The sequence below is a fragment of the Cupressus sempervirens genome, chromosome 2 (assembly GCF_028749045.1).
Source record: "Cupressus sempervirens isolate cs-2001-9-10 chromosome 2, ASM2874904v1, whole genome shotgun sequence".
Lineage (NCBI taxonomy): Eukaryota > Viridiplantae > Streptophyta > Pinopsida > Cupressales > Cupressaceae > Cupressus > Cupressus sempervirens.
In genome coordinates this window covers 392,611,489-392,624,786 of record NC_143119.1, presented here as the reverse complement: position 1 = coordinate 392,624,786, position 13,298 = coordinate 392,611,489, and the positions used below count along the sequence as shown (strand labels likewise).

The 13,298-nt window shown below is 36.1% G+C and overlaps 1 long non-coding RNA gene across 1 annotated transcript; it reads right to left on the bottom strand.

Annotated features, from left to right (window-relative positions):
* Positions 1-1,686: 1,686 nt before the first annotated feature.
* Positions 1,687-12,268, bottom strand: LOC149572782 (uncharacterized). The gene is made up of 2 exons (XR_016359975.1): positions 11,642-12,268; positions 1,687-2,090 (listed from the first exon to the last, which is right to left on the bottom strand). It is a non-coding gene; the product is annotated as an uncharacterized LOC149572782 (long non-coding RNA).
* Between the last annotated feature and the right edge of the window lie 1,030 nt (positions 12,269-13,298).

The following is a 13,298-nucleotide window of genomic DNA, read 5'->3' as shown; positions in this document are numbered from 1 at the left end:
TATTTGCATAGTTACACCATTGTCAGGGACAAGGGGACAGGTTTCACAAACCTCAAGACGAAGTTTCTATCTGGGGAAGGCAATGGGGATTCTACACTTGTCATTTATGAAAAGATGTATAAGACTACTAAGAAGTAAAATAACAAAACTGCAAATGCCAAATACTAAATAATAGAACATTGAATAGTGAACATTGAAGTTTTGAATATTAAACTAATAATTAGAAATTAGAATCTCCAATACTAAATTAAATTTTAAATTGTTGAAACAGCAAATGGAAGATTTCTATTATATCGAAAGTATCATAAAGATGGCTACAATGAGTAGCAAGGTATTGAAACAAGCACAAAATTTCATAATGTAGTGAAGGGAGGCCTCTAATCATCCCTCGCAAGGTCGGGCCTCAGGCGGTGATTGGCGGCACTACTGAGGACTTAGAAACGGCATCCCCAAGTCCTGGGGACACTAGCATCTGTCAATGTTTGAAGGATATTTTTAGGAAAATATTGTTTGTACATTTTTTTAAGGATTATAGGCATACCTATATGTTTCTTTGATGTTTATCTCCCCTCAAATTCCATGCATGAACAATTAAGTTGGAAAATTTCCCTGTCATTTTTATTTCTTCTTGATTTGATCAATCAATCTTATCTATGTATGGTGGTCCATCTATCCATATTCAACCATGTCCATGTGCTAGTTCACTATGTTGCCATTCATATCTAGACCAATAATCTATGACATACATCACTTTTACAAAGACATCTTTCCGTAAAGTAGTGTATTGTAAGTGCAATTATTGAGCAACTATATGAGGGTGATCAATAACATTTTCCTTTTGCCAAGCTTGAGCTTCTCTAATAGTTGTTGGCAATTGTCCTAGCATCAGTTTGTGTAACTATTTCCAATACAAATGGCTGTACTTGTGTGAGAATATCATTGGTATCCCAATTTGATGTAGCGTGTCAATCAATCCAACACAACATTTCGTCTATTATGATTTTGTACCCATTAAACTTGTTCTAGAGTGCATCAAATTTCTCTCCTAGATTAGATTGTGGAATATTTTCCATATACTACCGAAGCTCCAATATAGAGTTCAATTAACCATTCATGATTAAATTAGCTTATTAGCCTATCACCTCCGAATATATTCTAAATTTGAGTAACCTCTCTAGGTAATGGCTCAGTCCAGGATAGGATACTCAAGATGGGCTAGCATAGTTTATTTATCATCATTCCATTCAAACTGTCATCTAACTACTGAAACAAAGAGTGTGGCAAAGTAACTAACAATCTTCTAAAACCATTGCTTAATCTAATAAATACAATGCAATTCTATAATAACTCCACTATCCTAATAGCAAATGGAATTGTTACACTACATTTAACTGAGAAATGAATCAAACACCTACAACTACTAATCCAGCAATACTCTTCTAAGTTACAGGGACATAGTCATATAACTTAAAACATCGAGCTTCAACAGGTTCTACCAACAGACTTTATCAAACTATTACACTACAATACCTAAAGGAAAATGGGGCAGAGATCCACCTTATGTGGGCCCCTTTAGATAATTCTGATTACACTCAACAGAAGAAAATAAGTTGATTAACACTTGTTCTACTCATGAAGCCATCTTGACGAAATACAGTTGATCAGAATTAACTATAGGGAACAATATTATCTAAAAATAGCATTATTACATTTATGTGAAGGCTGCAATATATAGAGCTCTCAAAGTTATGAGATTCAATCATACATGTGTGTGTAATCTCTCAATCTATGAAAAGATTACTATCAATAAAGACATCATGCATACAAGAGAGAGTCCTACTACAATTATAACTGTTGGATAAGTTCGAATAGATTAACTGATTCTGCACTCATCATTTAAAAGTAACAAATTGTTATCTTCCTACTAACAGAATTAGAATACATCTTCAAGGTTCTTCAATTAACAGGTTGACAAAGATATTTTTAGTTCTAAAGACTATTTCAACACTTGACCAGTCATCGGCTGAGGAAGCTACACTGCTTAAGGGCAGAGAAATTGCAGCAATCCACTTCATCATATGCTGCAAAACCTAGTTACAAAGCAAACAACCATATGTATAACATTTAGTCTAATTTCCATCACATGTTAACACATAAATTGCCTTATAACCATAGTTTAAACTAAATATATATATGGTATTGTACTGTGAAATTCTCCTTAAAAACATATACAAGAACGAAGTCTTGAGCATAAAAAACATAGCCACAGTGATCAATATAAGTCTAATACAGAACTATAAAGTCATACAAATAGTACCAAAATATCCTCTCAACCACTCCCCCCAAAAGTTGTCATGATTCCCCCAAAGGAGGTGCTAGAGAAGAGTTCCTAGAGACCTAAAGTCTGTAGCTGCATTCATGCCCAAACTAGTAGCTATTGGATTCCCATAGAATCCATTGAGCATTTCAATTCTCCTCCATCTTACTTCTTCCTATTTTTTCGAGTACTTAATTCCATGCTAATGGGGAATCTGCCAAAGTAACAGAGGTTGAAAGAATAGGGGTAACCAAGTGAGTTTATATCTCTCTGCCAGCTGCATATAAAATTTAACCCTACAAATAGCTGCAGGATAGTTGTCTTTCTTGTTTTGCGGGACTTGTCTTTGTACCTCTGGTTTGCTCGTCAAGACCAACCAGTTATTAAGAATGGCATCCAGGTTACTGGAATCTACTCAAATTCTTAGACCTGTAGACATTTTCATCTCTTTATACTTCTCAGTCAAATCTCATTTGTTTCCTTCATTGAACATATAAGAGCACAGTCCCCTTATTTGAAGATCACCTACATATAACAACAGGTTCCAGTCTGAGTTATAGGGAACAGCTAGATTATGCAAATAAAACTCACACATTGCATTTTGCAATTCAATTGGAGAATTTTGAAAAACAACTTTAAAATACTCTTGGGCAGCAACCATAGAAAAGGTAGATTGCATGAACTGAAAACTTAGGAACTTTTCTTTAGATATAGAGCATACACTCTACTAGGTCTACAATTAACAATTTACTTAGTTGCCAATTTGGGATACGAATCCAATTCGGGCACGTGAATCAAATCCATGGATTCATGAATATATATACACACACATAAAAAATGAGAGAAATATACATAATTCTAAAACTAAATCATTTCGTAGTATGAATCTATGACTCTGGTATGAATCAAAGCCATTAAGATTATAAGAAAATAATCAAAATATATATATATGAACAAATCCGGGCACGAATCTGGATCTGGCCTCTAGGGCACAAATCCAGTAACCAGGAAAATTTGTAGAACAAGTTTTGCTCAATTGTTCTACCTTTGCACTCAGCCTCTTTATCTTTGTCTTTATATTTAATTTCTTTTTCAAACTGAAGCTTCATGCTTTCTTTTTCTCTATTCCATTCAGATTGTTGTTGTTTGATTGTTGAACTTTTTCAAAAATTGATATGTTAGCAAACGCCCAGATATAGGAGGAACTATCACTTATCTATGTCAGGGATTGTTGTGATAATCTGTTGAATAACACGCTGATCTGGGTGTCCTTGCATATCTTCTTTTGTTATCTTTTGAGCTCCCTGCCTAGTTGATACTTCCTCGTCATCTAGAACCTCTCTCTCATGTCGTAGACATTCCATGTTTGTTTCTTCATAATCCAATTGTATTGAAACTCAATTTTCATTCCTCTTCTCTTCTTCCCCTTGTTCTTGCCCACCACTGGGAACATCAATTATAGGCTTAGTTGTTTTATTTTTCCTTCTTGTTGGAGCCAACTAAATCTCTGATGTTTCTTTGAACAGACTGTTGTGGCTCTTGTACTTTTTCAGAATCTGTGGTAGCCACAATCCCTGAGTCTGGGGAAGAATGTTATTGGTATAGGGTTTTCTAATATTAAGACACAAGGAGATTGTACATGCTGCCTTTTTGGTGTTGTGGGTGGACTTTCCTCTGCAAGAGCTCTAAATGAACTACAGGGTTTCCATTTCTTAACAACTTTGGAATCAGTTTTGTGGTAAGCTGAGAATGATCCCTTGCTCTTATGCTATCAACTACACACTTCAAAGACAACACAGCTCAGTAATATCAATGATAGATATCGCTGCACTCTGAAACAATGCATTGGCTCTTTTTTTCCAGAAATGGCCATATGCAACCATCTCTACAACTCAAGATCACAAAATATGTGCCAATACCATCACACCTTGGTTTCTTAGCATGTTACCTAGCTCTTTTTACTCAAATCTATATTAAGAAATTCTGCCAATACCCATGTTCTGAAATAATCAGTTCTCATTGCCCAATAACTGCTAGAAAATCATTGTTCTACACTTAAGTTAACAGTTCAGATTCAAGCCCGTTCAGGGGCTCCCAAGGGTTGACCCTTTAGAAGGGGATGATGAATGTTGTGAATCTAGTGATAAGCTTGAAGATGGATGGGTCAAAGTGCAATTTGACGGAGTGTCAAAAGGCAACCCAAGCAAGAGTAATGCTGGGTGCGTCATCCTAGATGCAGAGAACAGCATACTTTCAATTGGAGCAAAATCACTTCCAGAAGGGACTAATAATGTTACTGAGTGCTCTGCTGCTATCTTGATTCTTCGCTATTCAGGTGGCAAAGAGAAAAGGATACAAGAAGCCCCATCTTCATCGTGACTCGCAAATAGTAATCAATGGTATTGCAAAGGGAAAAACAAACACATGGTTCTTAGATAAACACATTGGATGCATAAGAATAACAATATAAATGCCAGGATCCCAAGTCTCACCATTAACAGACACCAACTGCCATGTCTTGTTGCCCTGTGTGCCAATACCCTCAGTCAGAATGACTGTCTCACTCCATGAGTGACCCTGCGAGTCTCTACTGTCAAGTGAAGATGGGAGCTCAACAATGTACCAATATCCACCCCACGATGATAGCAACCAAACTATCCACCTAGCTCCCCGACAAAAGGCAATACCTAGGGATGCTCCAACTGGATCCCAAATGAGAACTCGTACGTTGTTTGAGATACCACTGACCAACTCCTGTAATATCTGTACCACTGTACCACTCCTGTAATATCTGTATCGATGACAATGACAGATCCGGCCAATCTAACTCCACCACCATATCACCCTGGTGAAAATAGAGTAAACCTAATCTCTGGAACTCTGATGTGTCAAAAGGCTGAAACACACAGATCATAATCCTGTGACTGTGTAACAATACAACATAATCCACTAGATGTAAGATACTATTAACAACTGGATCCCCGATCACCCAACCAACATGATCCTGGGTAAAGGAAAGAGTGGTTGGTGAATCACCAACATCATGAATGCTAACACTGTCTTCAATATACTGCTGAATAAAAAATGTAGATACCTCATGTGGAACGTAAGGTAATATATGTTCTCCCCACTCATCTGCAATAACTCATTGACCCCTAAAAGCCAAATAGAATCAGCGAATATACTACTAACATACACAGGCAAATCACTAATAGCTGGAATATACCAACAAGTAAAATCACCAATCAACAAGTAGGTTGTGGCCATCTCATAAGAGTTGGGTGATAAAACTCTAAGTAAGCTGAAAAATCCCTCAAAGCTTGCTAAGGATAAATCTAAACTTCCTACTCCGCCATAAGTACCCTCGCTTATGTCAAAGTCTTCATAAAAGGAAGGTTCACCATTAATTGAAATCTCTAAATTATCCTCACTTGTTGTATTATTAACCATGTGCTCATGTGAAGATGTACAACTGCTATCATAAAAATCAAAATTTCCAAACTCATCAATTTACCAGTCTATAGAATTTTTCTCATCATAGAAAGTCTCAGATAGGGAACACATGATTGAATTACATTGTTTGCATTCACATCTACCCACTTTATCAATTCCTTCAATCATTTGTGTGATTTCTTGTGCCTTTGAACCACGGTTATCTTCTTTATGCATGGCTGCCCCACTCGTTCGATTTTCAGCTTTGTGGATGTAGTAATGTGTTAAGCTCAATTGAAGGCATAGCTCATCTATCTCACTCTCCTTGTCCTTTCCAAAAATCATTGCTAGATCTCTATCCATTAAGAGTTGCAAGTAATCATATTTTATTATTTTCAAGGTTTCAAAAAAAATATGTAAGAGAGGACTTGTGACACCACATAGATTCCCATGTCTCTCTTCTATCACAATCTTCCGCATGAGATCCTCAACCAAGTTGGAAGAATCATCCATCCTTGTCAACACTTGGACAAGCTTGTCCTCTTTGACCAAAAGCATATCCAATAAGTCAAGGAGTGATAATGGTTTTTGACCATCTCCTTCGAACACTAGTGGACTATTCTCCATAGAATTTTCTAATTTTTCATCACCTAGGAAGACAACATTTTCAGATATGTCCTCTAACTCAACGAGTGCTAGATCATTTATCCTGCCAACATTGCGGTCCATTTGCTCGTCCTCAATATTTGACATAATTTCTACCTAAGTATCACCATAAGATTCATCCAAGTTAATTTCCATGTCACCAAATAAGATATTGGTGTTTTCCATGTCTAAATAAGATGTGGAGTTGCCAACATTGGCGGTTTGGTCAACATGCTCATCAAAAGGACTAATGTAAACAGCTCCATAAGATACTTCTGTCTCCCAATTACCTATTAGTATACTCATGCCATTATTAGTATTTTGCATATTATCATGCGAAAGTTGCTCTTCTTTTTTAATACTACTATCAAGTTAATTGATATCTTCCCTATGCAAATTTCTATAACTATCTTCTACAAGGAGATCTCGAGCCAAATCATAGCATTTGTTTCTTATCATATCCGTCTTGTTTTGCAGCTCTAGCTGAAAGTCCACATAATCAGTGAAAAGGAATTCTTCTTGAAGCTTTGACAGGAATTTGTTATAATCATCATATAGTCTCCTTACTTCAGTTTTACATTCATAAGGATCTTTGACTTGCCCATCATGAATGTACCTTGAATTCTTATTTTTTTGAAGGTCTATTGTAGCCATGTTTTGTGTCTTCAACAACTTCCTGTCTTCCTATACTTGTATTGACAGACTGATCAAGATCTGCTTTCCAACTCAATGCCAAATCACTGTAATAACTCGCAAATTCTGACCAAAGAGTTATGCTCTGGGCTTAAGGTATTTCGTCAAACATTTACCATGAAATCTCAGTCCCTTCAGTAGGTACACAAACATTGATAAAACCTTCAAACCATCATCAGTCCCTGTACTCCGACCACCTACTGCCCTGCTACGTCCTTCTACTATTGTTCCGCTTGAATGAGGAAGCCTTCTCAACCCATGAAGTGAAATAAGATCACTGCCCTGTTTACTGCGTATGCAGTGGAGACCATGAACCTTCCTTTGCAAGTGATACGGTGAGAGAGAAATGAAGATTCATTGTTTACTGCAGACTGAAAGCCGTCTACTCACATGACCAAGGTTTCTGTACTGTAATGTTCTCTACTTGAAATAATCAGAATATAAATATTATGACTAGCAGAAATTTTGACAAACAGTTGTCACACAACCAACCCTTTTCAAATGTTTAAAACTGCATTCATATAATAATGCCCCATTGAATTAAATGATATAATGTGACTATATCAACCCAAGACATCGTACCTTTCCAGGAAATACATCTTCACTTTTGAACACGAGAAATGATGCTATGTATTTCATTCATGTTATGTAGTCACTGGATTTGCGTTGAATATCTATTGTAAGTTGTGATTGTTCTGTAGCTAACTATTGTGTAAAAACCATTCACGTGATTTGGTGAGCAAGGTCCTCCTAAGGTTACCAATCCAATGATTTTTGAAGTCCAACCTCCTCCTTGCCATTGGATGATGGGTTTCTGCTACCGTATACTCTAGGTGCAGCTAACACTTCTTATCTCGATTTTGGGAACTATTCTCTGTCAAACCTTCATCTGCGGATTTCCTTACTCCTCACCGTGCCTCTCAATAGTAATACCTCGGTGTTATTAAGGAATGGATTGTATGGCAGACGTTTCAGTCTGTACCACAGTCCACGTACACGGATGCTGCTGATGAATGAGACAAGTCGGCGGTGTTTTGCCTTCCCATGAATCCAACTATTCCTCCAATCCTGTGTGTATTCTGCTCAGGCAAGCATTGTACTGGTTCAAATACTATACTGAAACCATTGAATTCTGTACTGGAACGTGACTAGAAGAGGCAGTTATTTAACATATAGCAATGCCACTGGATTACATAGGAATTGGAATTTTGTCCTCTTCTTAGCAGACACTACCAACATTCACATTTTGCCCTCAAATGCTGTTTGCAACCTGCCACATGTTGGACCCGACTATTATGCTTATTCCATACATTTCTATGTTACCCCATGGCTAGAATACTAAACTATTACTGGTGGATGGTGATAACATCTCAATTCCAGCTGCAATATTCTTATTATTTCCCAAAATGTTGTCTCTACTATGATCCTCACGTGATTCTCCATGCTATTAAATCCGACTGAGCTAAAGGAAATGGTGCTCATAGGGTCATTACCTTGCTGCTGTAGATGACTTCACTTCTTCCTACCGTCCAACTCCATTTCAATCAGTTGACATCCTCGGCTATTGCTCTCAAACTCCCTGCATGAGTATAAGTTTGTAACATTTACTCAGGCCCAACAACCAATGTGTGTAGTTGGGTTGTGCTCAAAGAAAACCTGCGGAGTTTACTGCAATCACAAATAACTGCTATCTGCTCAAAATGAACTTACTGTTACTCCAGAATAGTTTGTACTTGAATACTAGGTTGACATATAGTATCCCATTATTGTTTCAATGTAACCCTTTTGATTGGCGAAATAACTAGGTTCTATTATAGCTTCACAGGCTAGCAGGAAAACCAGCTCTGATACCACTGTAATATCCCTTTCCGGATATTTTACTAAAAACACTTGATATAAACATGCAGATTAAAACCAAATAAAAAACCAATATTTGATATAAATTCCAGAACTTTAATCGATTTGTAACCAGCAGATTTGTATACAATAAAACTCAGAAAAGTTTGTTTATTTCCTCCAATATTAAGAAATACATATATAAACCAGGAGTTAACATAAATAACCGCCAAATACGTTATTGTATTATATAACAACAATACAATAACATGCAATGATCCAAATAATCTAATCTTATAAACAGAAATAATAGTCAGATTGGCAAATGTAGATTAAACTTGTAAGAAGGCTAAGTTTGCGTCCAACCTCCAAAAGCTTCTTCAAAGGTTTTTAGTAAAATATCCGGAAAGGGATATTACACATCACGAATGACAACTTGGAGATGGGAATCCTTTTCTACCAGATTTGAAAGGTGTTGCATATATCCTGAAATATGACGTGAAGCACCACTATCTATAAGCCAAGTATTGCAATCAGCTGGAATATTACTAGATAAGACTGAAATAAATGAGAAACCACCTGAATGATCACTAGAATATTTGGAAGGAGATGATGCTTTCACATCTAAAACAATCACTTGATGATTAAGTTTCACTTTTCAATTTCTAGCAAAGTGACCAAACCTTTCACATCTGAAGCATTTTATCTTTGAAAGATCTCTTTTCCTTTTAAAATCAGAGGATGAAGAGGAAGTCAACTAATCATCAACTTTCCTCAAGTTTCTTTTTCCCCCTCTTTTTACTGGAAGTATGAGAAGCAAGGACTTGATCCTGCACATTATGAAATTTACGAAAACTTCCTCTGGCCTCTAGTCCACATTCCTCTTGAATACAATCTGATCTCAATCTGTTAAAGTTCGGTAGCTCGTTCCTGCCACTGATGCCTTGAGTAAATGATTCCTAAGAGTGTGGGAGACCATTCATGGCAAACATGACTAGTTCTTTGTCATTAATAGACTCTCCTATATCACTTTAACTGGTCCTTTAACTCAGAAACTTTCAAGAAGAATAAAACAATGGATTCTCCGATTCTCCTTTACTCATTTTGATATGGAGAAATTGAATGGGAAGAGCCAAGGCTCTACTTGTGTTATTGATTTCATACATGCTATGAAGATAATCATACATCTCCTTAGCAGACTTCAGCTTAGAAATAGCAAGAGCTAAATGGTCTTTCATAGAATCAATGATGATTCTTTTAGCTAAGATTTTATTTTTCTTCCAAGTTGATTTCTCTGCATCATCAGTTGGCTCTGAAGCTTCAGATTCTCCTCAAGGACCAATTGGATTCTAGACTTCCAAGATATGAAATTTGTGGCTCCTTCCAACCTTAGTTACCGATGTGTTCAGGAATTCCTTGGATGCTGGTGCGAGTGCTTAAGGATGCACAGATGTGTTTGGGTGCTGCGCAGATGCGTACAGGAAGCTCTTCCAGCGCCCGTGGATGCACACAGGATGCGTCCGAGAGCATCCGGAGAGAACCCAGACAGCATCCAGGCAGCATCAGGAGAGCATCTGTATAAAAAAATCTATAATGTTTCTTTCAATCGATGGAAGGTTATTCATACCAAAATAGCTATGTATAAGAATTCTGAAGCAACCTTTATCTATTTAATAGATGACTGCAGTAGTGATTCACAGAGCTAAACACAGAGATAAATCTGCAATTAATTGTCTGACCTCAACAAGCAGCAACCTGTCAATTATATATATATATATGGACGCACCCAAACACATCCAAAATCCCAAAACAAAAAAATCGCATCAGCACCCCGCACCGGCATCAGCATCAGAACACGCATCGGTAACTTAGCTTCCAACCTATCCTCAACCTTCAAACCGAGCACCATGATGAAGGTTAATAAAAGAGCAAAAGAAGGGATCTGATTCAAGCTGCTCTGATACCTTGTTAAAACTAGAACCAGAAATTCAAAGCAATGAACTTAACACCAGAATTACCCTGGGAAAAACTACTTTTCGAGGCGATGGATTGGATCTGTGGGTCAGGGATTTTGTTGGATCATGAATTTTATTATGTTTTACGCGACTATGTGATGGGTTAGGGATTTTGTGCTTGTGGCTGTGTCGAAGTCAGTTGTTGTTTCATGATGTTTTGGTACAGGATTCTATTTATTGAACTTTCGTTGGGAGGGATAGTCAAAAGCTTAAGAACTCCATTTTATCGCTGGCAAACAATGAAGCAAGGACAAAATATAACTTACCGGCATACTTTTAAGTTCTCAAGCTTCGACCTCTGTTACAGTAGAAGCTTATAAAGGTCTAACAGAAGCTCACTTTTCCTAGTAGAGTGAGCATCCCTCATAACCATTAAAAATTGCATGTCAATAGGCGGTAATCTGATGTAGCATCTGGAATTGCAAAAGCCAAGAAAAATCACAAAAAAATTTAAGATAAAGCAATTATACAAATGGGAACTTTGTATTGCATGGTATAAGAAAGCTTCTTAAAACTCCTGTGTTATTTGAGTCATTATCAGCATATAGATGTTAATTGCATTGACTATTTATTTTATTTATTAAATGTTGTTCGGGTTATGAGGATCATTTAGGCAATAGGCAATCAACTGCAGATTTCATGAAATAAGAAAGCGAAGAAAAATTAAACTGATGTTGGGCAACAACCATGGCAAGTGAATTACCTCAAGATTCTGCGCATATTAGATCATGTTACCAATGATGTCGAAAAACTGACGGACACCCAACAAAAAGGCAAAAGCAAAATCCTGATGGCAAAAGAGCATGCCCCAGGCGGTTCCTGCCATTTTATCTCGTAATTGGTCGCTGACATGCAGTTCGAATGTACTAACACCAGGCGATTTGAGATCAAATGATAAATCTGCTTGGAGAAGCAACGCGTGATTCCAAGTAGGGCTGATTCTGTTATTCTCGTCTCAAGGCGTAGAGATGTCGTGCTTGTGTTCGATGTACGGCACAGCATAACAACTCATTCTGCCAGTCCTTCACATATCATCGACAGCAAGGGCAGAACATTATGACCTCTGTATCTCACTCCTCCACACCCTGCGAATGGGCACTGGCTAAATAGCCACGGAAATGCACCAGTTAAGTCCGTCGCCAACTCCGTCAGTCATGTTACTTCCGCCCATTCACGTACGTTTTGAAAGACTGCAGAGAAGGGTACGTCTGCAGAGACTACTGCAGAGAAGTGTCAGCTCGGCCCGCCGTCTTTTCGAATTCGGGGACCAATTCCAGCGCACGTGTTGTGAAAACGAGCCGGTTTATAATGTGGCGCTGACGAAAGATAGTGATGGTTTTTCTTGAGCTGTTTTAATTTGATGGATACTTTTTGTATTGAAGTCTCAAAAATTAATGGTGTTACACAAACAAAATTTCATACTTTCCAAATAAATTGTACAAACTAGATGATAGTAGTTGATATATTATAATCTTAAAATAATTTTTTAGTAGTCATGTTATATTAAAATAATAAATAATTGATTTTAAGATAGATATTTTCTATTATAAAAATATTTTTAAGTTAAATTTGATTTTTAGATGAAAAATATGAAAATATTTGAAATGAGTGTGATTCAACTTAAATATTTGACAATTAGTAATACATGTTATTCACAAATGTATTAGAAGTAGATTGTATTCTTTGTATAGTAATATGAAATATAATTTTTGATGTGATTAAATTGTTTCTAGTTAGGCCTCATTTTCATTTCAACAACATGATAATATTAGAAATGTACAACTTCTACTACTAAATGTTTTACATTAACAGTAGAATGTAGTCCTTACATGCTAATATCGATAAATAATGACTTGTCAAATTTTATTTTGTTGTAACTATATAAACCGATCTATTTTAACATGATGGAAAATTTCTTGCACTTAAGTCTTCTCTATCCTTTTCTAACTAAATGACATGAAAATATTAGAGATGGGCACAATATTAATAATTTTACATGTTATAGATGTATAAGAGGTAAAATTTATTCTTTAGTTATTAATATTTACACAAACTTTAAAAAGTGGTAGAAATCATATTTCTTTTATGTTATCAAGATTTTAATTTTAATTACTAATATTTTATTACTATACTATAGTAGTTTCTTTTTTTTTATTATTAACTTAGTAGGTAATTAACTTAGTAATTAATAAAAAGTTAGTAATATTAGTAATATATTACTATAGTAGTTTCTTGTTTTTTATTATGAATTATTATTAATTAGTTAAAAAAAGTTGTTTTACTATTTTAATAAGAGGTAATTGGTAAACTTGTTTTACTATTTTAATAAGAGGTAATTAATTTTTATTATTAATAAGAGG